This window comes from Hippoglossus stenolepis, chromosome 3 (assembly GCF_022539355.2).
Source record: "Hippoglossus stenolepis isolate QCI-W04-F060 chromosome 3, HSTE1.2, whole genome shotgun sequence".
Classification (NCBI taxonomy): domain Eukaryota; kingdom Metazoa; phylum Chordata; class Actinopteri; order Pleuronectiformes; family Pleuronectidae; genus Hippoglossus; species Hippoglossus stenolepis.
The window spans coordinates 25,049,696-25,075,425 of record NC_061485.1 but is presented as its reverse complement, the minus strand read 5'-3'; the positions used below and the strand labels follow the sequence as shown (position 1 = coordinate 25,075,425).

Below are 25,730 nucleotides of genomic sequence, written 5' to 3'. Positions count from 1 at the left end.
AACTGATCGTTGCGTTTGACAGTTAGAGCAACAGCAGGCGTTAACTTAATACAGGGTACCTGTTATTGATATTGTCAGCAGCTTAATCTGCCTTTTGCCACTGCCCTGTAAGCAAATAGTGTACCTTCACGTTAAGCTGTGGGGGGGACGGTAGGGGAGTGGGGTGGTAGTGGTTGGAATCCATCATCAGAACAAGTGAATAAATGAAGGTGCCGCAACAGCTGCTTGACTGATCACGTACTATAGACTGTCACCCCACATCTGTTTACCGCTCCGACAGCCACATGAGTGTTTGTATTCACGGGTGTAATTGAGCTATTTTCCTGAGGGCAGCTGTAACCCACACTAAGTTATATCCCAACTTTCCATTAAAGCGTGGGGGAAGTTTTCTTTCTGATAGTAATCACACCCGGCATCGCTACTATGTAAATACGGCTTATCAGCTTTGCCAATTTGGTTAAGTGGCACGGACGTGGGTGATTCACATATCCAGCTCTGTGGTTCTGACACAGGCCATGCACAGCAGTCATACATTAGGGTCAGTAACTTAGTTTGTTAACAAGTATATGTGCAGCAAAAATGCAGTCATGAAATTGACGGTGTGTTAAACAAATACATTGTCCAAAGTCTTCAACCCGCTGCTACAGGGGCAAGCTCAGCAGGCTGCATTCAGCTTGTACTGTATATGGAAATTGACATGGGGACATCTAGATCTAAAACGGACAATTTAAATATTCAAATGTGAACACCAAACAATATAATGCATTATGGCTTTTAGTATTTGCATACAACTCTGTTTGCTGCTGTGAACCATGGACGATATAAGGAAGAGAGCGGGAAAAACTGAATGGAGGATGTGGGGATCACAAACAGGACCTTTGTCTGTCAGATAACAGATTTTCCAGTTCTGGGTTCTGCGTACTGTATTGAGTTTGACCAAACTTTGAATAAACAGGTGAACAGCTCTTTTTGCAGCAGCTTCACGGTTCTGCGGACTGAGCCAAGTAGTCAGTCTTTACTTGTTATAGCTCAATTACCATAGGTCCCTTTTACAGTTTCAGCTTAAAAGCTGCAACCAGCATTACCACAGGTAAAGCAAGCGGCCCATTTCAAACAGACAGGTTTAGAAACGGCACTGCACCAGTAAATAAAAAAGGTGTGAAAGTATGTAACATTACGTTGATTACCTTGAGGTTATAAGCACTAAGATAGTCATATAAAGAAATCATTTTTCAGCCTGGAAGTGTCTGCTTATGTGCTGTCTCCTTCCACCACACAGCTGAATCTGCACTATAAGCACCCCCAGAGCACCCATTTGACTTTTAACTGACACTGAAAACACAATAATTTCCATCCTTAGTTTTTCTTAACTAAAAGTTTCAGATGTTTGTTTTCTCCTTAGTTTCAGCTGCATATTTTAAACTAAAAGCAAAGTGAAGATTATGCAAGGCGCTCAGGATTTGGCCACCATTGAAAAGGTACTGCACCTTGTGGCTTTTTTGGCAGCGCAGAGCTTCTGCAAAAATGGAAAGTTTAAGCGTTTCAGAACTGAGCTGAAAGACATTTCCGTTTTTTTCTTCTCTTTTTCAACCAATCACATTAAAGGAGAAACAAGACAACAAACGCAGAGTATTTGCTGCTGGAGAAACTTCTTGTTTAAATAATCTAGCATCTGTCACAAGCTTGGCAAACTGACTACTTCTTAACAAATAACTTCTCCTTCCAACAAGTGCTCCAAGCAGCAACTTTTGCCACACAAAACGCTCAATATCTTCAAGCAGCCTATATGCAATATATTGAAATTGCACCCATTGGCTCCGGAGAAACAAAACCATAAGAGATTGATCAGAAAACCTAGTGCATGTACTTTCTGGTACATGCACTAGGTTAAGTGCATGTACATAACCTGAATAAGAATATATTATTCAACGTAGCTAAACATGCAGATGAAATTGTGTCACCAACAGAAACAATGTGCTGGAATGCAGTGCAGAAGCATTCAAGGCTCATCTATGCTGCCTTTACATACAAACAAAGATACGTCCGTTTCAAACTTTGTTACCGTCACTGCCCACTTGCTTCCATTTGTCCCCAAGTTGGCATGGTTGATAAGCAACGCATCTGCTACAGGGCAGAGTCCTGAGTTATCCACTCTGCACTGGGCCCAGGTGAAGTACCATCATATAGAACCCTCTAGTTTCTTCAACTCGCAATGTCTCTATTCAAAAGACTCTGCTTTTGTTGAAATTTCTTGTTTGGGTCTTATGGTCGTCTCACTTGAACTATTGGCTACACTGCCCCTCCATGATTTTCTTTGGTACTGCTCTGTTTCGTCTGTATCCAGAAGCTTTCAGAAGACATGCACAAATACGAACAAAATGAACGCAATGCACGGACAGAAGGCTCTGTCTGTTTCTATATACGTATATCTAATTTTGAGCAAAGTTAATAAAGTGATAATTCACAGAAATTTTTTAATTAACTCATCTACACACAACTTTGTCGATGGAGGGGTGGGTGAAGTGTTTGAGTCCACAAAACACTTCAGGAGTCTCAGGGGTAAACAGTGCTGCAGCCAAGGTGACTCCTTCTTCAGACGTAGTAAAACAACAGAGAAAACATATCATGCCTCCATACTGCTCATGTGGTGTCATCCAAGTGTCCGCAAGCCCCAACATTCATACTCAACTTGAAACGGTGTCATTTACACCAAGTTTTAAGCCTAAAAGTCCACTACCAGACGTAGCGATGTGAACACGCACCCCGCAAGTGCCCTTGGGCGAGAGTATTAACACTGAACTTTTGGGGTTATTAATAATTGTAGAAATATACAACATTAAATAATCATGTCTTTTCCATCACTCTCTCGCCTCATCGTCTTGTCTGTAGGTCAAACACTGAGCAGACAGTCTCAGAGGGATGGCGAGAGGAAGAGGGACAGTGGGGGCAGGAAAAGGCTCCACCACTGTCTGACAGGGTTAAACATAGTGAAGGATTGCCTGTCCAAGCTGTGACATCTGTGCCAGCATCGACACATCCTGTAATTAGTTGAAATTTAAAAGATGTTTAATTCTATATGCTCTGCTACAACAGCCTCCCCGGTAATTAATAATTTAAGGAAAGAGGGAAGGTGGGAGGTTGTGTTTAAATTTAGCTGGTGTCATTGACCAGCGGTGTGATTAATAGTTTATCAGTCTCGACTATACATCGTGATGAAATATGTCTTTTCATCTGTTATTAAAGTGCACATGGAAATTGGTTGGATTTTCAATCAGGCAGAGCTTAGACACCGGCCCCCAGAAAAAGGAAAATTAAAGGAAATAGCCACTGAGATGTACTCACATGCAGGTAACGCTGTGACCCAATATAAGACATCATTTGTAGAACAAGTCTAACACTTGAGATGCTTTTAGACATGCATGAACTCTTAAGAGGAGATTGTCTGAAGGAATTGATGATGGTTCTATCACATGACAAAAAAACTGAAAAAACAAAGAACACATATCAGGATGGAAAAGAGTTGTCATTTATGTAGAAAGCACTGATGAACATGTCAATTTGGACAGACTTTTGGTGTCGATGTGCTACAAACAAAACCATGAATTCTGCAGCGGAATTCGTACCTTACGTCCCGCCTCCTGCATGCTCTACTCTGACACCATCCCTCACCTGAAAGCCCTGGAGAGTTTCCTGTTATGGTGAACACATCTGACTTGGACAGTCTTCTCCTGAAAAATTTGACTTTTTAAAATTGTATAATTTGATTAAAACCTCATACAAGGCACAATATACAACCTAAATGTGATCCTAAACAAGCCTGTGGAGCAGAGAAAGTGTGCTGTGAGTAGGGTCCTCCCACAACGGGGTAGACCAGTGAGCCAGAGATTGGCCTCCCTGTCAAATAAAGATTAGTCCTTTATTTCCGGTGTGCAAGTGCGTACAGAACTCCAGACTCCAGAAGTGTATTGTGGACTCAAACACTTCACTCACCCCTCCATCTGCATTGGGGTGCACAGATAATGAGTGTATTTTCATTTTTCTGTGAACTATCCCTTTAAGGTGAAACAAGTATTTTGCTATAATTTTACAGACAAGCTGCGACCTCTAGTCTTTAACATGGCATTGTGTTTCTGAGCATCAGTTGGCACATTAGGTTGTCTGTCAATGTAAAATGCAAAGGCAATTAATATTATAAATTACAAAACAGAATCTGAAAAATCTTGGAAGGCTCTATTAACGGCATTTCTCAAAAAGACATCTCTATGCATTAGGGGCTATTTGAATTTACAAGCAGCAATAGATTCTAACAGTTATGCTGTAACATGGGAACACTGACTTTAGCTTGTTAGCTTTCCTTACAAATAAGTTACATTCAATTTGAAGTTGGTTACTGGCATTTTAGAATTTGCTCCTGCTCTATTTATACTATCTGCTATAATGCAGTTTTTCAGCTCCATTTTTTACTTTTACTTATTGAATGTCTCTGGTTTTCTCCCCTCGACTGTGCTGAACATTCTTTTTGTTGAATTATTAATGTGTATATTGAATTATTGAAGGACGATAATTTCTGATCAGATTAATATTAACTCCCTGTAAAATTTTAATGGATAATGTTAAAAACGATGAACTTATTGAACTATTAATATCATCATAAACAGACATAGTGAAAAAAAGTGTCATGGAGTCAAATGTGCTAGGTTCCAGCCTCTTTGAATACTGCACTTTCCCCTGAGGTCTGTGAATATGAAATATTACAGTGGTCAACTTTGTACTCAGACACGTGGCTCGTGTCATTGGCCAGTCCTGCTCCGGGGCTGACGGTGAAGTCACATGGGGGGAAGTTCACCAGCATTCTTCTGCAGGTTACCTCTGTCACCTTGTTCACGAACGACCTGCACTATGGCCAGGGGAAACATTACAAAGATGTTTTGATGTTAATACTAAGCCTGCTCCCTTTATCGCCCCTGCTGATTGGCAGAGCTCTACTGACACCTCTCCGCAGCACTCAGCTCCTCGTCCAAGTCTCTCTCTGAAGGCTGCTGGCCAAATTCAAATGAGGCTGTGGTGGCGTTTCCATCTTTACTTAATTTTTTTCAGTAGAGGTGGCATAAAGTGAATTTCATTTAGAGAGTGTAGAGCAGGTTAAATCCAGCCCTTTGTCAGATTTGATTAAAAACTCTTCAGATTAATGATATTCAGCAAAGATTTGATTTATCATTTGTCATTCTCTGGTGTGTTATTACGATCTTCCCATTGTATTCATAAAATATGGAAATCAGAAAAAAAATAAACCATAATTGTAACATAATGGTAAGCACCAAGAAAATATGGTTACATTAATTATGTTTTAAATGCTAATGCCAGTGAAGAACATAATAACGAAGACATGAAAGACTCCCTATTCAAAATCTGATAGCCAGGGAGAGGCAAATTATTTCAAATATTTGATATTTAAATTATTTTCAAATGAACAGAGACATGAGTAGAGCAGAGGCGAGTAGTTTCCCCTGGTGATCCTCCAGGCTTCTTTGTTTCCTTGGTGTGTCTCCAGCTCATTAATGTTCTAAGCATGTGAGAGAACCAGACCATACTCCATAATCCATAGCTGGGTGACACCTCAGGCCCAACACACATGTACAGTACACACACACACACACACACACACACACACACACACACACACACACACACACACACACACACACACACACACACAAAACCCCTCAGCCGTTTAAAGTCCACTGGCTCTTTCAGGAAGTGATGGCCGCCGAGCTGTCCTGATTAAAATGACAATAGTCTAATTAACTCGACCTCAGTGTCAGCGCACTAAAACGGCTGATGGCCCGCCAGTTCCTGTTTGAAAACGCTTTGTCTCCTTATCATCCAAAAATATGACTTTTTTTTTTCCACAGCAAAATGCCTCAACCCCATTTGACGAGTTTTGCTAATGGCAATTATTTCTTGTAAGCTAATTAAATCCAGGCAAAAGTGTCCTTTTTTTCCTCCCCCCCATAGAAAATCTGACTGTACAATTCCCCAGGGGTTTATCATTTGGGGTGTAGTATCACAAGCACCTCCAAGCAATGTTAGACATTTAGATTATATACAACTCACGTTGTATTGTGTTTTTTTTTTAACGTGATGTTATTTTAAAGCGTGTACAATCTTAGTTATTTACCACTTCCGTTGAATGTGTGTGCGCTGGTTGCGTTACCCTCCACCCTCTCAACTGTGGCCTCCATTGGTTGGAGAATTGGGTCTTGACTTTTAGCGGAGTTTGAAGAACACAGCAGGAGATTGTCTGGATCAGATGTGTTCACAACAACAGAAACATTTCTGTAGCATTCAGGTAAGCGGTGGCATCTGGGCAGAGCAACAGGAGCCAGAACTTGACGTATAACTTCCACTGCAGAAATCAAGTTTTTGTTTACAGAACATCGATGCCAGCGTTGGCCCTTACCGTCAAAACCTCTCAAATTTTTCAAAGCCCCAAAGCTTCATAGTGATCTATGAATGAAGCTGGAGTCAATGAGGTCTGTCTCTGCTGCGCTGTGTGTCTGTGAACGGTATAGGCACGCTGAAAAAATAAATAATAGAAACATCACATCAGGTCATCAAATTTTGCTGTCTTTCTAAATTGACATCTAAGTCTGTGTCTTCACGTCTATTGCACTTCTTTTTTTGCCTCTGCCCACGGCGATAGTCAGTGTCCAGAAGCACAGGATGTCCCTCTGTCCAATCCTCTGTCTGTCCCATTCTTGTGAACACAATATTTCAGAAAGGCTTTGAGGGAAATCACATTGAACTGATTAGATTCTGGTGGTCAAAGGTCAAATTTCAAGGTTGCTCTGTATTTCTAGTTCAATCTGAGGTATTTGTATTATGTATGAATTGTCCCAACATTTTCTTGCTGTATTCTCACATGGGTTCAATCAAACATTCTCAAGGCATTTTACTAGGAGGCTGACAGGAAAAGTGTCCGGAAAATGTCCGGAGAGACTGACTCGGACGATTGCGTTCTCATATACAGCCCCTCTGGAAAATCTCATGAAAATGTTTGGACTTTAATTCACGTCTGAAAGCAACTTATTTAAAAATCTTTCACCCTCTGCAGCTGACATGATTTCAAATGAGACTTTACTCGTGCCCCCGTGATTCTTTTGCATTATTTGATGGACTCATCTAAAGTGCGGAAGACAGAAAAAAGGACAACAACATAAAAAAAAACTTTAATGACTGAAGAAGAAACTGGTTTTTGTTCTATTATCCTTCTGTTGGTGATTAAGGTCTGTAGGGAGATAATTACGCTTTAGTCTGGAGTTAATGAAACGAAAACTTCTCTTTTTCTTGAGAAAAGGAAGGGCAGATCTTTTGTACTGCTATCTGCAGTCATCTCCCGGCCTTGACAAGGCACACAGAGGATTGGTTTTGTTTTAAGGTTGCAGCCCCCTCAGCTGCCTGTCAATCTGTGGCTGATATGAGGGATCTATGAATGAAGCCGGAGTCAATGAGGTCTGTCTCTGCCGCGCTGTGTGTCTGTGAACGGTATAGGCACACTGGAAAAAACATCAAATAGAAACATCACATCAGGTCTCTCTGGGAAATATGCTGATTTGAATAAAAGGGGCAAAAAGAAAAAGAGAAAAAAAAAACATATGTATCTTAATTCTAACCTTTACACTTTGAGATGTTGTTATAGCACTATAGTACTTACAGCGTACAAGCATGTGTTTGCCATCAAAATGACCCCGCTTTGTCGGAACAAAAAAAGGAACGTGCAGATTTGAATTTATCACATGGCAACACGGGAGCCATATGTATCATCTGACTTCAGACGCCCCCTTTGAACACATGGAGGTGTTGGCCATTGTCTGGTATGCCAAAGGCACGCAGCACAAGTGGTGGCCAGAGAGCACATATTAAACTATCCTTGTGGAAGCTCACATCTGGTGTGCGGATTTGTGTGTGTGTGTGTGTGTGTGTGTGTGTGTGTGTGTGTGTGTGTGTGTGTGTGTGTGTGTGTGTGTGTGTGTGTGTGTGTGTGTGTGTGTGTGTGTGTGTGTGTGTGTGTGTGTGTGTGTGTGTGTGTGTGTGTGACTGTGCCCCCCCTCAGAAAAAAAAATAGGCCTTCCAACAGCACTCTCACATTTCATCATCTGTTCTCCAGCGCCAGGGTGCTCCAGCACAAGTTGGCCACTCTGGATCCATCTGTTGTTATTATTTTCCACTGATAATTGGCTTCAACAATGGAATGTCTGTGTCCCCCTTCGCCTTTGAAACCCAACACGCTGTTTATTTTCCAGAGGTCTTATTTTTGCTCCCCCCTCTCTCCCTCTTACTCCCTCAATTCCTCCCTCTCTCCCCTCTCTTCACCTACTGTCACCTACCACCCCCCCTCTCCAAAATACAAACTGATCCATATGAGAGGGTTTCACATGAAAATGACAATTATTGGCCACGTCAGCATGTGTCACTCAGCATCTGACACTGCGCTGCAGATTTTCTGGAGAGTCTCAGCTCCCATTCTCCTTGAGTCTTTTTTTTTTTCAGCTGTGACGGCTTGGTAGTTTTCTGCTGGAGTTTCCCCTAACACCACATGCTTCTGCATTCCTGTTCTAAATAAGAAAAAAGAAAAACCGAGGGAGAGACGGATAGATGAAGTGATTGAGAGGGAAGGAGGAAAGTGTGGACTTAAGAGAGAGAAAACACATGGACAGTGGATGTTTGTATTATAAATCAGTTTTCCTTCTGATTAAAAAACAGCTTTTATTTTTTACCATTTCCATCAGGGGGTGTGTAGAAAAGAAGCATATGTATAGATGAATAAAAGGACGACGAGCTGGACATGATTTAATGGGAACCCACATCAAAAAATCTACAGTGTTAAATTAATTAAATTTAATATTTTAAAATTTAATTAGTGTTTTAGGTTGTAATTAAATGGTTTCATGTAACAGTCTTCATGCTCTGGTTCGGTTTCATGTAGTTTTCTTTATATTTATATCAGATCATTAGATTTCTCTGATTTTGATTCGTAATCTACAAAGTTCTATAAGCAAAGTAATTAGCAACGTTTCTTTAAATGTGGAATCCTCCTATGAAGGTGTAAAACAGGACAACCATACCAGGAAAGAAAATCTCGTTTGAAAATCTTCAGTTCTCATCATTAAGGACATTTTTGAGGACTGAGGAAGTATTTTCTCTCTTTTTTTCTCCTTCCTTTTGTTCTGCCGTGTGTGACCGTGACGATGTTCATTTGTTCTGCCTGCTCTTGTCTAATTAAAAGAGGCCAGGACAGGTAGGGCTCTCAGCAGGCATCTGCTCTGTGCCAGTTCTTCATTTGCTGAGTGTTTGTGTTTATGCAAAGGGGCCTCTTCCTGCATATTTAATCTAACAGCCCGGCACCAGCTTTTGTTGTGTTTAGACCACATACCGTCAGTCCCTCTCAACACTGCAGTTTCTCTCTCTCTCTCTCTCTCTCTCTCTCTCTCTCTCTCTCTCTCTCTCTCTCGTACACACAAACACACACTACTTCAGCTACTCCATACCTGCCACTATCCTTAGGCTCTCTCCCTCAGAAGTGGATTTGAAAACACTCATAGCTTGGAGGGAATCTGCATCAACACATACAGTTTCATGAACACGATGAAAGTCTGTTTGACTGTTCATGGGTGAGTCTGTAAAGATTTCATTGTCTTTCAACACTTTCTCAAATCATTTCTCTCCTCCTCCTTTTACCTTTTATGGGACGTCAGTGGATGTAGGTGAACTTCCATGTGGGTGTGTTCTGTAAGTGATTGAGTCTGTCGACAGAGAGTTGAGAGCAATGGGTTTATGGGAGAAGTGTTACTGAAGCATATCCAGTTTTTAGATAAGATTAATTGTTCTGTGTAATATTGCAAATTTCAATGAAGTAGTCTATCTAAAAAAATGCAAGCAGTTGTGTGTAAATGATTATTAGTTACCATCCCTGTGTGTCAGTGGTTGTCATTTTAAATCCAAACGAGAATGGCCCTCAGTAGAGTTTATAACTCCACTTAGGGCCAGCAGTCCCTTTAAATTCAATCAAGCTGCATTTCACGCAGTCAATGATATCAGTTCCATAAATATGCCTGATTGTTTTAAACAAAATCCATACATTTTCTGAGAAATCAAGGAAATTGTTGAAAACAGTAGAGTAAAACGATATGCCCCATGATCAGGATCCACAGCAAAATGTAATGAGTTCTTCCCTGACTTATACCACATCATTCCACCAAGTATTGTGGAAATCCGATGTTGTTTTTGTGCAATCTTGCTTAGAAACAAACCCACCAACAAACAAACAGACAGGGGTGAAAACATGACCTCCTTGGCCGAAGTAATGAATTTAGCGAATGATAAGAGACATATCGAATAATGAAATTGTCAATTAAAACATGTGCCTGTTACCATCATTTGTGTGTTTTTAAAGTACTTTTTTAAATACATCTGAAAAGATCAGAAGAATGAATAAGGACATGGGAGAAAAAAAACAGATGTATAGTTTAACCCGTTTGATGGAGGAATGTCTTCTGTTAAGTTAAAAGTTCACAAATGATTGGGAAATATCGCGCAGCAGTTCTCTTATATTTGCATTCCCCTGCTGTGGGCGTGCATAAAGTACTGCAGGTGTGTGTGGATGGTTGCCTGCCTATGTGTGAAAGACAGTGTGTACATGTCGGTGTGCAAAATTGTGCTATTTCTTTTTGCCAGTGCAGCAGGGTTGGAGGTGATGGCAAGTGGTAACCCCATGGTGAGGCGTGAAGGTATTAGTTCCTCCCCTCACTCATCACCTCTTGTTCTCTCTTTGTCTTTGTCTGGGGAAATGGAATCTGCAGCTTATTGATATTAATAGCGCACTGGATCTGTGGTCGGAGAGGAGCTAGGACCTGGGCGAGAGTGGAAACCTGATATGGCTGGGTAGAACTGACAGGGGTGGGTTATAAAAATAGGATTGCATAATGTTCACTGTGTGATAGGCCACTGTGTGCTGTGCTGTTCTGTACGTGTGTGATCAGAGTTTAACTTTTAGACTGTGCTGATCTAAATTCATGACTTTTTTATTTTAACTGTGTGGTAGTGAATTGTTCTTCTTTCAGTAATAATTATTCACAAAGTGCAGCTTTCTGGAGTTTTTTTCTCGCGGATCAATAGATTAGAATCCCTGAAAAGAGAGCGGTGTGTATGTGGTATCCACTCGATAGAACTCTTTGTCTACAATGCGCTCATTTAAATAGAAATGGTTTGGTTTAGGAGTGAAATTCCACTTCCTTGCTATTAAGGCAGCAACGCTCTCTATGTGCACTCTGTGTACTTTGTTCTTAGCTCAGCAAAATGTGAGGGCAGGTCCAAAGAATCTGGGGGATCAGACAGGCCTGACATTCACCAGACTGCACTGTTGCCTTTTAAGCTTAGAAAAAAAAAAACAGAATGTGAAAAAAAGTGCCCAGAATAAGAGCCGGCTGGATTGAAGTTGGGTTTAATTGGTGGGTTTTGAATCTGTTTGCGTGTCAGAAAGTGCTGTTGTTTACAGTGTGTGTGGGTGTTACAATGCCAGGATCCTGCCAATCACATCAAAAACACACACACACAAAAACACAATGCTTGTTTTTCACTTTTTCAAATGCAGACATTTTCTTTTTTACGAGACTTAGCCATGTTTTTCATTTAATCAGTCCTTCTTAATAAAATTCCAGAAGAAACGAGGGAGAGAATAGTGTGCAGTCAGCCCTTTTAACAGATCAGATCATACAGTAAGCAGCTGCGTTTGTTGAAAAGTGAGTCATGCTTTAGATTTTCCTGTGTTTCACAGCACAGACAGTGACTTGGAAAATCTCCTGAACACACCCTAAAAACAAACACCAGTGACCCTGTATATACATATCACTGACTGGCAACTAAAACTCTCCTCCACCCTCTTCCAGTGTTCGACTGATAGTGGATTTTTAAAGGCCGAGAAAGTGGCGCTTCCAGCTGATAGCCAATAAAAAAAAAGACTTGACACCACGTCAGACATAATCATGTTACTCGAGGTGTTTTCTGATATAGATACGTAGATTACAAGTAGCTCTCTATTGATCAGACATGACCACCGGCACATTGGACCTGTTCAGAGCTGGTATTAACATCCGTCCCAAGGGATCTGATCACAAGTGGGAAGAATAAGTTTGTGTGTTCTCACCTGGCATTGCAATGATTCCTGAATGTGTCTCTTGTGATCCCTTGCGATCAGGTCTCAATTTTCTGCTCAATATGCAATTTATCAAGAGGATTTTACCCGTCTGTCTTTACAGATGTGACCGATTATGTTTTTGTGTGTCTTTGTGTTGGCGCGAGCTAGAGAGAAAGAGAGCAAGCAGAGTCAGGAGGGGCTGAATGAACAAATGTGAGCAGCTATGAACAAAGGAAGGGTACGAATATGTTCAAATGGTAGAAGTACAGAGGACGTCAGCTGAGTAGGCGGTCCAGGACACGGTCCAGGACATGGTCCAGGAGACGTCCAGGACGCAGTTAAGGACACGGTCCAGATTGTGGTCCAGGACGCAGTTAAGGACACGGTCCAAGTCGTGGTCCAGGACGCAGTTAAGGACACGGTCCAGGACGTGGCCGGGGATGCATTTGCATTCACACAGTGAAAATAATGTGTAATGGTGGAATAGCAGTCATCTTCAGTCTAATGCAATAATAATGCTATACTATAAAAGACTACTACCAGTGATCTCATGTCCACAATGACATTGGCTTGATTGTGTGAATGGAGCCAAGCAATGATGCACATCACAGAGTGACTGTTGGAGCCAGTGCTACCATCGGCGGCAGTAGGGCGACTGTGGTCCATGAGGTATAGAGCAGGTCGTCCACCAATCAGACATTAACATTGATTCCCAGTTTCTCCAGTTTACACGCTGAAGTGTTTTTCAGCAAGATACTGAACCTCAGATTGCCCCTGGTGACCAGGGCGGCAGTGTGTAAAATGGTGTGTATGGTAGAAAAAGAAGCACATAGAAGCGTTAAATGAAAGTGTGTGTGAATGGGTCAATATGACTCAAAACTCTACATAAATAAATTCCATTTTCCATCAGCCGAATCCCTCTGATTCTGTTCATAAAATGGCTTATCTGTGCCGATTAATCAGTCGAACCGATTAGGTGGTTGACCGCTATCCTCTTCTTATTTTACACATTGTTCTTAATACAGATCCATCATCCTCAAGGAGGGTTGAACCTGCATCACAACTTTCCCTTTTTTGTTTTATTCAAACACACTGTTGAGCCCTGGCATGATAAATAGATACTGTAGATTTATTCAGATGCTGATACTAAGTGATCGAAACATCCCGGATGGGCTGTAAAGAACCGAGAGACAACTCTGGCAGCCTCTTATTGACAACCATTAAGTTGAGCATTAATTAATATGGTAATGATGTGTGAAGGTTCATTAACGGGCTGCCACAGAAGTAGCCACAGATACAGTATTAAGCGTGCTTTGAGTAATTAATGGAATAACTTTACTTAGTGGTAAATATTCATGGGCTCTCATCTTTTTGTCTGCACAGTGTGAGGAGAGAGGAGAGCCGTCCATTAGAGGAGCTGAAGAGCTGTCCACGCTGAATACAGGCCTTTTGTTGGGATTGGGTGCATTTCAGTGGAGGGGTATTAATTCATATTTTGAACATGCTATCTTACAACAAAGCCAAAGGCACCGATAACATACCTGGGACTAGAGAGCATATTGTGAAGCCGTGACCCCCTCACAAATAGGGAAGTCCACTTCACAGGTTTGTGGACGGAATAAAATGAGTCTTTGTTCGTGCTCATATGTAACCATAGCAGTTCATTATCATAGCAAAAAAACCTCCTGATTGTCCATTTCCTCTGAAAATAGGGTGTTTGCATGCCCCCCCCACCACACACTCACACACACACCACTGCCACCACTACTACACTGAACCCTGTGGTATTTGCATAGAGAATGGAAACATTTATGCGGATCATCTGCTGCTCTGACTAACCGTTATGTTATCTACTGCACGAGTCCTGCTACTGAGATATTTTTTTGTCAAAAGTTGTTTTGTTTAACATCTACCCACTAATTCCACAGATGTCTGTCTTTTCCAGAGAAGTGCAGCGCCAAATTTGATATGATTTAGACACGCGATACATTCAAAACTAATAACATTTGAATAAACAGGCGACTAGTGCTCTGTAGCATTAAGTGGGTGCGGGGCAGTGTGCCTTCAGTCTGCGAACCAAGTGGAACATGTCGTCTTCTACTTCTTTGCCATACAGTAAATGGGTCAAACCGTGGGCCTAAAGCACCGCTAGATCACTTTGATAATTTTATTATTTGAATTTCACCATATCAAATGGAGACACAGACACGTGCAGCCATGCTTTATATTGAGCTGAATCATAGAACTTTTATTTTGAAAAGTTGTGAACTTGGGTCTGAAGATAGTGTCAATTGCTTAACAGACCTCTAAAATAGCTGACATCCATTGCGGTTAAGTAAATAACTGTAATAAAGCAAATACAGTTTCATTTTATGAAAAACATTGACAATAAAATCTTCATTGCAGATGAACCAGGTAGGATGAACACAAAGTTTTCTAACTTCACTCTGCCCACAACATCCAACACACAAAGTATATTGTATATTATATTGAACTGTTTGAGGAGGACTCACTATTGACAAGGAATAATTATGAGGTAGCTCCAGAGCATTAACAGACCAGGCAGGTTTAGAATAGGCACTACATTAGTTGTGTAAAATAGGACAATACACCAACATAATCCTGGCGTCACAAGGAGACCTTGCAAAATGCTCCGTCGTTTCCTTTTGTCTTCTGAAATTGTTGCATTTTGATTCATATTCTTAGCTCAGGCCTCTGACTGAGCACACACATAACCCACCTAGGTGGATAATTATCTCAACCAGGAGTTGTTCTGTTCCCTAAAATCTCAATGTGGGAGTGTGTGATGAGCTCAGTTTTCCCAACCGGGTGAAGCAGCGTGCGCTTGTTTATCCTCACCCTACGTTCTCCGCACCCCCACTGTTCTAAATGGCAATATTACAGCCTTGTGCTGTTTGAAATGGAGACAATTATCTGTTTAGGTATTACAAGGTGGGCATTATATCACGAGGAGAAAAGGCGTACAGCTGTTATCAGGATCCCGTTGTTGCCTTTTCTCTCCGATACAAATTTTCCGTCATTAAAATGATGGAACATTTATCTAAATGGATGTTATGCATTGGGTAAACTCATTTGGCTCCCGGGGCTCTTTCAGGTGATGGGAATTAATGATGTTTAGTAGTTTGAAACTGAAAATATCTGTCATTTGTCACCACTCGCCATTGATTTACGATTCCATTGATGATATGTTAATTGAAGTGTAATGAATCACAATAATAGGATGGTTGTTTGGGAATGTTCCATTTTGATGATTTTTCAACCCTCTGTAGAGTTCAGAGTGAGCTGCGTGTTGACTCCCGTTTTCAACAAGGGCATTTAACACATAATTAATGCTGAAACTGGGCAAGTTGGGCCAGTGTGTTTTATCTGTGCACAGTCTGCTTTAGATAAACACTCGCACAAATGCCTGCCCACAGTTTTGACTGCCAAATGTAAACGGCAAAAAAGAACTGCGGGAGAGGGAGTTGGAGCCTTTTTTTCCTCCTCCCCTTCATATTTGGATATGCTTTAATGCTTTTATTCAAATGCACCTGAGATATTGCCCCCAGTCACTTCTCAGTTTACCATAAAAATAAGATTTTGTTTCCTTTTCTCTCCCTTTTTTCATCTTCCCTTGTCTGGGTTGAGTGCTCAGTTAGGAAAGCTGTGTGCATGCAGATCAGGGCGGCCGCCCGGGGGAGTTAAGTCAGGGCAGTGCAGGTACAGGTACAGAATTTTCACCACCAGGGGGGCCAAGTAGGGCATCTGCTGTCAGTAATATGAAAAAGGTTTTGTCTTGCAAATAAACCACTCACTCACATCAGACAGCACCATTGTTCACTTGTTATCGTGAGTGGGTGTAGTTGTACTTAACAGACAGATGGAAATGCAAGGATGTGTGCCACAGTGACAATAGTAGGCTTCAGGAGGATAAACGAAAGGTGCCTTCTGCCCCACTCTGAGCTGAAAATGGTGGATGCATGTCCGTAGCGGCCAGGGAAAGTACAGTGACCGGTGCTGCGTCATGTGCACAAACAGCACAGGAACGTAGAGGATTGATTTCTCCCTGATGATTTCTCAGAACACGTATGACGCTGTTTGTGTATGTTATCAATTCTAATCAATAGCAACTGGTGCTCCACTTGTTATTGGAAGCATTTAGTTGCTTTTTGCTTTTTGTAAATTGGTTTGTGGGTGCTGATGACAAGAACTCTATGGTCTGTGGTGGTAATTATTTCATAACCATAAATATTCTCCATCTTGTGTCCGCAGGGCGAGGGGGCTGTTTCACCACTGCTGGAACTGAAGATTGCTTTAAATAAGCAAGTCCTTGTAGAAGGTAAACACACAATCATTCACCAGAGTCTCTGTGCGTGTGTGAGTGTGTGTGAATGCTGCATTGAATTGGCTCAATAATTAACTGAATGCAGTGCGGATGTCTTGTTTGTGTACTGTATTGTGTGTATGCAAGACAGGTGCACCCTGTCAGTGGTGTGAGAAGCTGCGGATCTGAGACTGTAGCATGGTGAGTAATTAAATGGTTTAGAAGGGGTTTGTTTGTATAATTAGTGGTCGTCAGTCTGTTTTTAGGAACTTGTAGGAGATATGTGGAGGTGTCTGTCTCTTCCGTACTTTTGTACATGTTGACATTTGTCAGGAAAGGCTGAAATATGGTAATGCCATGTTTACCAAACATACATGGGGGGGTCGGGTTTAATGCGCTCAGTCTTGTTGTCGTTGGCACGTCCTTCAGTCTGGTTGGTATCTAGTGTTTGCTTCTCGCACCCGTTTCCCTATCTGCGAAGGCTCGGATGTGAACTTTTGGCTGGAGCGATCCTGGTGAGGTGGAGTAGGACTGTACTGTAGTGGTGTGTGTTTGTGTGTGTTTGTGTGTGTTAGGAGGGGGTGGGGGGTTATTACTTCGGGAGCTCAGGGCTTCAGAGGAGGAGTGACTCTTTTCTATCTGTTATAGCTTCAACCTCTCCGTATTCTCTTTCTCTCTTTCCCTTCTTTTTTTAAGATAATTAACATTTCTTCTACTCTCTCTCTCTCTCTCTCTCTCTCTCTCTCTCTCCTCTCCCTCTCCCTCTCCCTCTACACTAACGTGTTGTGACTTGTAGATCCATAGGTTTGACGTGTGCATGTAAATGTGACAAGTAAAGGCTGCATGCACTGCCTTTTCTGTTTGAAGAAAAAAATAAGCTGTTCTAAGCAAGAAACTATGTGAGACGTAACTCCGGAGGCTAGGACGATATGGCAAAAATGTCCCCCATCAGTGGATATCAAGAATCATCGTAATTATCGAGATAAATGTCCACTACTATTTATTTTATGTTCTAATACTAATTTTTGCACCTGAGTGAAGGTTGTGGTTTTAAACTTTTTTGATAACCCTAACCCTCCTTACTGTGCTTGTACAATCCTGTATAATGAATACATCAATATAAATGTATTGTTTTATTGCCCAGCCCTATAACTAAATTAAGTAAACTACATAAATATAATGTATAAGTAACAAAGTTACATAAAAGTAATTTTTCCCCATAAAGCATTTAAAAATGAAGCTCTATGTTCAAACCTTAAGGGTTTCCTGTAGACAAACAGTTTATCATTGAGCAACTGTATAATAACAAGGTCATAAATTCAATTAAATCCTTGTGTTAACTCTTGCAGTCTTTAGAGTTTGTAAGAAGCTGACGTAAATGTCTTCATTACAGTTAGACACCCCTTCTATTTGATTTAGACATCACCTCCACACTTCCAAAATTTAAGTTGTGTGTTACTGTTTCTGTGGATTGCATTCTCTGCATAGTGAGGCCCCTCAGCTGCCTGCTCCAGATGTTAGATCAGCCCTGAAATCTTTCAGATGCTTGTGTAATTAATTTTAATGTGGCAAAATCAGCCTAATTATTGACACAAGTTTCCAATGTGATTCTGATTGCATCCCTAATGCAGAAATCCCTGTAGCAGTTTATGGGATTAGTAGGTCTTGGTGTTTAAAGCTCCTTTAAAGTGCAATAGAGTCAAGAGGGTGTGTAAAACATGTATTGTGCAAATTTTTCACATGTGCACCAACTGTTGTTTTTAACGTATTTATCCTGAATTGTACCCTGATGGAAAATAAGAATCTTGATTCACATATCATACTTAATATCATAGGGGAAGGACTGGGCAATAAGAATATACAATACAATTTTCATCAATAGCAATATAATAAAAGTTAAATACATATAATGCTTATGTAGTGTTTTAATGTTCTACCTCAGATTTGAAAGTGTTTGCCTTAAAACTGAAAAGTATAGTAATTTGAGATATTTGGGGATTATTATCAATATAGACAGATGACAATTTTTATCTTTTCACCGAGACCTTCATATAAGAGCATAACTATGCGACAGGGCGGCCTCTGGTTTTTGCTGATAGTTTGCTCCAGGTATGACTTGTCTTGTCCCTTTTTTTCAGACCTGGTGGCATCTAATTTATCAAGAAAGTGCCAATGTAAGAATCCTCAGATACCCAAAATGGAATCTTGTGAATTCATGTAAGGGAGAGAACTCAGCATGCAAACTTTCCTGTAGTTCCTCCTTCGCTGTAAATGCTTCGGTTTATATTGCCTCAGCTTTAGCTTTTGAGGTTGCTTTGTTTAATCCACTTTTTATGGAAGTGTTAAGAATAAACAAGTGGATTCATGAGTTGGACCCACAGAAAGGTAGAGCTCAGATTTATGCTGGGATGAAAATAGGGAATCTGTAATAGTTCCCTTGACTGCATTTATTGCTTACTTTAAAAAAAAAAGTAATTTCTTTCTATCAGCATCAAGCTGAAAATTGCCATGTATTAGTATTAGGCTTGGTAAGCTTCTAATTCTGTGGCATTTACAGCCGGCTGTGTTTCCATGCATTTATAACACTTTGATTCTTAAGAGCTCCTTTAATCGCTTATGCCTAGCTCAGAACATAATAAACAACTCGCCGTAGCAAAAGTGCCACATGGGGGAGATTTCTAGCAAGAAAGTTAAACACCTCTGTCACTGGCAGTTTTGTTGCTGTGTTTCTCATGCACTGTAAATGCCGTAATCTCCTTGCTGAGCTCCACTGCTGTAGTTAAAAACAGTGACAGGCAGAATAGATGCAAGGCAGCGTGAAAGTGAATAATTATCACACCTACAAAGACGTCACAATGGAAGCGTGGGCAGGGACATGAAGCGACGGCGTGCTCACGCCTTTTCCTGTTGATTGAGATCACCTGGCCGCAGTCAGCTCGCTGTATCTGATTCTCGGCTCCTGTGGCCACATATTATCAGAGGACACTTTACAACACATTGCCTGCCTCTGTGTTGTCCTTCTAAACAGGCTGCACTGTTGAATGTGTGCCTCATGCTTGTTGTCACACAATGGACCAACACTCTTACTCTTGCATCTCCCCCTACTTTGATGTGAAATCATCTGTCGAGGTAGAGTGAAAGCGTTATCACTGATGTGTTATCCTGAAGCTACTTAAAATGTCCTTTTTCAGGGGGAAATGCGTTTGGCAAGTTTCAATCTATTTTTCTATCAGCGTCACACAGACATGTCTTCTTTTGGCGTGGAACATATTGACGGATGTCTAAACTCTGGTCTGGACCGGGAGAGTGAGGGACTAGGATAATGTCAGCCTCGCTACCAGGTGCAGACGGCTAACGTGACACAGTCTGTGCGTAAGATTGACTGAGATGACCAAAGTAAGCAAATTCCGTCGGCAGATGAATTGTCTTAGAGCAAGATGAAAAGAAAATCCCAGAAGTGAGAAGGAAAAAAATGTTGGGGGTCTATTTTTCAGCTTCGGCCTTGTGTCTTTGCCTCAGAAAAGATGAAATAGAACCAATAACTTGGATTGATTTGTTTTCTTCAAAGCAAAATGACTATACAGAGGGTCATTTTTTGGTGGTAACCTTGGCCAGCATCTTATACACTGCAAAACAATATACTGCATTGTAACTAGTGGAATATTACCCTTGAGTTAACTTATGGACATACTGCCCGCCCCAAAAAAAGACAAAGAACAAAAAGTGTATGTTTAAATATTATGGCGCATTTTAAAGGACTCTTGTTTATGGTTTCCTGTTTGATCACTAGACTCTATGACTATGTAAGGAAATTTAAAAAAGTTCCCTAAATGCCGCAGTGATTCTTATTTGGATAGTTTTGACTTTGTTGCAATCATTTCATGTCATGGTAAATATCACTTTGGCAGTCCTTTGCTTTCTGCGTTTATTTTTGAAAACAAATCCCTTTTAGGGATAAAGCACCTGGTGGGGCTACTTAATGGAATGGCTTCAGCCCTGTGCAAATAAACAGCTTGCATTTTTTGCTGTGAGATTAGGAATGAGGCTGACGGAGGAAGAGAGACGAAGAGTGAGGGAGCGAGAGAGAGCTGGAAAGAACCAAACAAAGAAAGTCAACACACAGAGAGGACTGAAGTTGACGACTTGCATGTCTACTTCTGCTTCCTGCTATAGTTGTCTGTATGTGCTTTACAGTGTATGTCTATAGAAATGCATGCCTGGGCCAGACTTTCCTTTTTCAGCCTCATACTGAGGTAAAGCTCTTTCTTTGAATAGTTGACCAGTGAGTCAGTCGGAGTTATTCATGAGGGATGGAAAATATCTGAGTCTTTGTTTTGCACATGTGCACATACAAAAAACATGTGCTTATGTCTTTTCTTAACCTGAGAAAAGATCATGTGGTCACCAGAGCTGAGGAAAATAGAAAGAAAGGATAAGTGATCAGTGAAACATTAAACAGAATAAAGGCTGCGTTTATTTTAAACAGCTCATCATGCTGTTGAAAGAAATATCGGTATACATTTTTTTTTACTTCTTAATATTAATATTGATATGATTGTCAGACAACTGATGATGACTGATTTTACCAACTCCCAGCACAAGTCCAGTAACTGTTAAAGTTGGTGGATGAGTATGGAGGGAAGGTTAGACTGGAGAGGAAAATACAGGATTTTAAATGCAGCTGCCATATGCAGACATGCCTGTGAAGGGCCAGAGAACCTGAAAGGGGATTTTTACTGAAATATGGTTATTTACGTGATCAAATGAAGGTGGGGGCATTTTTCAAACCGATATTTATTTACAGTTTTTTTTGCCCTGGTTTTAGCCTTGGCTGCTGCGTTGTTTTCATAAACAAAGTCTCTCTGGATGGCTAGAAAAAACACCGGGCTGCTCAGTGCACTGAAAACAGGAATGACAAACACCATTAGCTGAAAAATTTCCATCTCATTGCAACTATGTTATTGTTTACTTTACCATACACGTCCTAATATGGTTACCTCCCTGTCAAAGCGGGCCGGAGCAGAGCCGAGGGGCCCTCGCAGGGAGATGCTTTCAGCTGCCACTTAGACAATAAGAAACAAATGTCACAGCTCGGCAAAATAGGCTGGCTTTCACAGTCTTACAGCTCTTGGCCTTCCACGCTGCTTGGCTCCGGATCCTGTGTGATATTTATCTACCCTGCACTGTTAGATGCCCTCACAATGTACCCCCGCCTCCCTCCCTCGCCCGCCTTCTCCTCTCTTCTTGTCTTCCTTCTGTCTTTCTTTATTTGTCTGTATCTCTCCATCGATCTCTGTCCTCGTCCTGGTGTTAGCAGTGTATAGGTTGACTGATGGGCCTCTGTTTGCCGTGTTGAGTTATTTATCAGGGGGCGGGGTGGTCTGTTTGGAGTGGCTGTTGTCCTCCTCCCTGCGGCCGAGCCGAGGCCAGTTCAGCTGCAGGTCACGCCCTGGCCTGAAGCCGACGCTGCGTTTGAAATGAAGACATCTTGGAAATTCTTACAAACCCCTCTTGGATACTCTCATGAAGTCATCCCACCAGAAAACCCAGGGATACTGCAGTGGAAATGTAGCATTTTGGAAGCTGCGTCTCCTTTTATTTTTATGGTTCTGAAACATTTGCTGTAATAATTTCATAATGCAGATTAAATAAAGCAATGATTTAACCTTAAAAGTCCAGAAAAGTTTTAATATGTGCTTTTGCAGCAGCAGTAATAGCTTGTTTAAAACAAGCAGAAGTGCCTTATAAATCCAAAAATACAGATAAAATATCATCAAACCCTTCAAACTGGATTTTACTCATATCGCCAAATAATGCCTTCTCCAGAGATTTTCAGTATAAAGGCTATTAGTCATTAGGGTCAGGCAACCTCACTGCAGGTTAGTCTGGCAGCAGGTGGAAATAAGGTTCTTTCAGATGCATGGGCTTTCTTTTTCCCAGTTGGTGGAGGATGATGGCAGCCTCACCTCAATCCTAAAATCCTCACGTTTATGATATTTGCCCAGTATTATCTGTGTCTGTGGATGAATGGGAGGACAGAGCATGAGGAATGTAGAAGGTCAGACTTCGTGATTTACACAGAACAGAGCCAGAGAATCCTTGGGAAAATACTTGGGCTGGGATCAAACAGACGTCATGTGATATGCTCTTAACACTGACCTTTTACATTCACGCATTTCACTGCTTCCCCTCTGGCAAATGATGCACATAATGTTAAACAATTTCAAGAATATATGCAAGTTAAAGAAAAGATATCTTTTTATAATCAGTGTAGTTTGATGTTCCATATAGGTTACACATATAGAACTGTTGATACTTTTGTGTGATTTCCTCTATAAAATGATACGGAACAAGTGAGACAGTGTTGACATAACTTAATCAAAGCTGTGTAGTCATAATGCCTGTGTTTTTGAATATGTGCAGACATTTGTAGTAAAAACCGGCCTCTTTTCCTGAATTCCTGGAAAAGATTTTCTCCTACATTTTATTTTACACGAGGGGTTTACATCTGATTGGCCAAATGCCATTGACTGAATACATGTGCTGACTCACAGTGATTTGATACCTGTGAAAGCATAGAAGGAGCTCTAAGAAAGTGGTTCAAATAATTAACTTCATCAATGCTTTCAACTGATGATGATACAATCCTGTTTTGTACGTTTAGCTAAGAACAACACGCTGCTCGTTATTTTATCGTAAGTTTAATTTCCGCCCTATCCGTTTATATTTTGTTGATAATGTAACGGCACTGACCTTTTTTTTTCTTTTTCTTTTGTTCTCCATCTGAAGGGAAAGACTATACCCTCTTTGACGTTAATGACTTTGTGAGAGGGTTGTTTACAGGCATCAAGGTCACTTTCTGAGAAGGGCAGCGGGTTTTCTTGTAAACATATTTACAGCCAAAGATGTATAAACACTCTAAATGTATACAGGTGCAGCTGGGGTGATGCTGGCACACTTTCCCTTTTTCTTTGAGTTTTTTTCTTCTCCAACCTTTCACATGTTAAACAGACGTACAGGCTGTGGTGTGCATATGTGTTTATTTCTGAATGCACCTCAAAGTATCACAACCAACATAAAAACAAAATAATAAAAAAAAAGGTCCTCTTGGAAAGCATAATGATGTGCCAGCTCACAATATGAAGCAGAGAGGAGAGAGCAGGGGAGACAGATAGCGAGGCAAACGAAGGACTAGTGGGGGCATTAAATATGAATTAATGGAATGTTGCTCAGGCACATCTCTGGGTGTAGTCTAGTGTTGAAAAATAAAATTTATGTTGCCGGCTACTATCCGTGAAGGTGCATTTGGACTTAGTATCCTTTAATTAGAAGTGAGATATTAGCATTTCATAGGGCTTTATGCTGGGCGAGGGGATCGGCCCGGCCACCGCGCCTTCATTAGCCAGCTTCTCTGTGTAATGAGTGCCGTCATTAGCTGATGGAGTGGCTTTGCCCTAGCTCTACCTTGAAAGGCACATCTTTTACATACTTGCAAGAAATAAGGCCTTTTAATGGATTTCTTAATGAATAAAATAAGATGCGGCCATTTTGACGAGTGCATTTCTGATAATGTACACCACGGGCTGCTGCCTTTTTCTTTTTATTTGCAGAGGGAAAGCATGTTGATAATAATAGAAAAATGGAAAACAAAGGTAGTCTCTGGCTAGGTGGAGGCATAATTGACATTTTGCAAAAGAACAAAACAAAATCCATCGTAAGAGTCTAAATTATATTAATAATATATAGACGATGAAAGCTCACGTTCAAAAGGATTGGCTTCCATTCATATGCACTTGACATAAGGTGTGTGTGATTTCTGTCACAGGTCTGAGGAAGTGCTACGGGAGCTATGGCACCGGGTGTTAAAACCCACGGTGTTTATCAGGACAGCTATTGGATAAACCTGACTGCAAAGTATACGTGCAACTATATGTGCGGGAGTGTGTGCACGTCCAACAACAGTCAAGACAGTTGGAGACAGCAGAAGTGTTTTTTTGTGATATGGAAGTCTCCCTAAGCCTTCGGCTGCGGGCTCCATTCTCAGAATCAGGCGTGAAGTGATTAGTATTTTATTGATGAGCTCCTGAAGTGGCAACTGTGGGAAATTGGATCTTTGATCTCCGGGAGTTTGGGAAATATATCCTGAGTGTGTGGAGCTCTCCAGGTAAAACACCCCCCACCATCCTACCAACAGCAGTACAATACACACACACACAGAGACAGACGTGTCGTTTGGGAGGGATATTCCTCCCCTTCTCCAAAACACATATTTGTTTTGGATGTTTTCACTGAGAGTCTACATGGTGATTACAGATGTTCATTAACAAAATTGGGTATTTGTTTTAAACTTTAACCAATCACTTTGATATGCTAATTACAGTGTAATTTAATTTGAGCCCTGTAATGATGATGCTGTTATTATGGACATAAATGATGCAGTTAAGCTGAGAGTAATCTCATTTGCATACTGTACATGCCAGTAAATTAAGCCCTTTCCTGCGTTGCTTCAGCTTTAATTTTCCACTCCTTTTCACACAGCATCCCTCAGCCCCTGTGCCTAATAGCAGGCCAGTTTGTTTGATGTGGAGAGCTGCTGCCTCACACTAAATCTAGTCACAATATGTAATACATAAAGGCTTTCATTATAACTCTGAGTGCTCTTTTAAGAACTTTGTTATTAATAAGCATGGGCGAGCTATCTGTGCTTTGTAGTGATACACAAAAACAGTTTCCGTCCCTTCCTATAATCATCCTCAACATTCCTAATCTGCATCCAAGAAATAAAAAACGATCAGAGCTGTAATAATGATGTACCTGGGTTAAAGAGCCGCTAATAATATTGTATACGTCCTCCGCTATGTGTTGATCAGAGATATCTTCAAAGAGGTGATCATATTCCCCCTTTGAAAAAAAGATGAAGGGGATTTAGATTTTTTTTAACTATGAATTTTCCTCTTCCTCATAAAGAAACTAATTGAAAAATATGGCCGTATTTTATGTTTAGAGCAAATAATTTGGCTTCTTTTCTTTTTGTACAAATGCTTTTTGATGTCTGTATGAAAGAGGTGTATTTCTGATGGAGGCTGGTGATTTAAAAGCTCCCGTGTCTTCATTAGAGAAGCACCACCTCGTGGCGTCTGATTGTGTGATGTTTGCAGTGAGGAGGTAAACATGTTTGTCACACAGGGGTGTATTTATGTTGATCAAACATAT

General features: G+C 40.9%; 1 protein-coding gene across 8 annotated transcripts in view; it reads left to right on the top strand.

Moving 5' to 3' along the window:
- The window catches only part of foxp1b (forkhead box P1b), a 158,826-nt gene that overhangs the window by 39,000 nt on the left and 94,096 nt on the right, over positions 1 to 25,730 (top strand). For all 8 annotated transcript variants that reach the window (XM_035152767.2, XM_035152771.2, XM_035152763.2 and 5 more), the window contains one exon: positions 16,466 to 16,532. The gene's annotated coding sequence lies outside the window, so the exon portion shown is untranslated. The remainder of the gene's footprint in view (positions 1 to 16,465; positions 16,533 to 25,730) is intronic.